The sequence below is a fragment of the Rattus norvegicus genome, chromosome 9 (genome assembly GCF_021556685.1).
Source record: "Rattus norvegicus strain SHRSP/BbbUtx chromosome 9, alternate assembly SHRSP_T2T, whole genome shotgun sequence".
Classification (NCBI taxonomy): domain Eukaryota; kingdom Metazoa; phylum Chordata; class Mammalia; order Rodentia; family Muridae; genus Rattus; species Rattus norvegicus.
The window spans coordinates 43,829,969-43,831,469 of NC_141542.1; the positions used below are offsets into that span (position 1 = coordinate 43,829,969).

A 1,501-nucleotide genomic window follows, 5' to 3' on the forward strand; every position below is an offset into this window, starting at 1 on the left:
TTTAAAAATCTTTAGAATTTTGCAACATTCTGTCACAATAATTAAAAGCAATATTCTCTTAATATTGAGTATTGGAATGATGTAATAACTATGATTAGACTGCAAGTAAGGAAAAATATTTTGATTAGAGTATCTAGAGTGCTGTCTAAAATTAAATGTACCTGCTTCCTGTGCACCATGAGGTCCATAGATCTCTTTTACCATCAATCCAGAAAGAGGAGCTGCAGACTATGACTAAAGCTTCTGAAACCATGACATTAAGTCCTTTCTTCCTTAAGCTATTGTATTAGACAAGGTTCTATAGAGGAACAAGACTTATTGTCCTTATAGGATTTACATATATAAATACATGATTTAGACAGACAGCAGACAGACAGACACACATGTACACACACACACACACACACACACACACACACACACTTGTCATTTATCAGAGCATTTATCAGAATGATCACAGGGTGTGTACTAGCTAGTTTAGCTATCTACTAATTGAAGGTCTCAGAATCCAGCAGTTGTCCAGTCATTAAGGCTGATTGTCTCAGTGTGTCTTCAGTATATGCTGGAATCTAAAAAAAAAAAGGCTTTACTGCCAGTGAAGAGATGGACTTCTAGTGAGATGAGAGACAGAGCAAGCAGGTAAAGAGACAAGCTTCCATCCTTTTTATAGGTTTCCAGGCAAAGGTGTGACCTAGATTTATTTGATTTAATTTGAAAGATTTGAATTAGAAGTCAGTCTTCCTACCTCAAATGATTTAATTAAGAATAAAAATCCAGTGCTTGCTCTGGCAGCACATATACTAAAAATGGAATGAGACAGAGAAGATTAGATTGGCCCCTGCACAAGGATGACACGTAAATTAGTGAAACGTTCCATATTTTTTAAAATCCAGCCCTACAGAGGAAAATAGATGGAAAACTCAAAACAAGGAGAGAAACTAGGTAGTACAAAAATTAAGAATATAATTTCTTTGCAATGAAACCAAAAGAGATACATACAAACATAATTCCAACACTAACAATGAAAATAACAGGAAGTGACAAGATTATCAACAAGATAAACCCTGAGCCAGACAAACCAGAGGTAATAGAGAGTGTAACCAAATTAACAAAATCAGAAATGAAAAGGGAGACATAACAAAGAAATCATCCGATCAAAAGCCTATGTTCATCAAAACTGCAAAACTTGGAAGAAATGGAAATTTTTCTAGTCAGATATCAGGTACCAAAGTTGTATCAGGAACAAATAAACCATCTAAACAACCTCATAACTCCTTTAGAATACTGAGGCAAAAATACTCAATAAAATAAACTCTTGCAAACCAAATCTAAGAACATATCAAAACGATCATCTATCATGACCAAGTAGGCTTCATCCCAGGGATGTAGGGATGGTTTATTATACGAAAATCCATCAACGTAATCCAACATATAAACAAACTCAAAGATAAGAAGCACATGATCATTTCATTAGATTCTGTGAAAGCATTTGACAAAATTC

General features: G+C 34.4%; 1 non-coding gene across 1 annotated transcript; it reads left to right on the forward strand.

Moving 5' to 3' along the window:
- The first annotated feature begins 776 nt into the window (after positions 1-776).
- On the forward strand, positions 777-883 carry LOC120094978 (U6 spliceosomal RNA). Its single transcript, XR_015630065.1, has one exon. It is a non-coding gene; the product is annotated as a U6 spliceosomal RNA (small nuclear RNA).
- Positions 884-1,501: the final 618 nt, after the last annotated feature.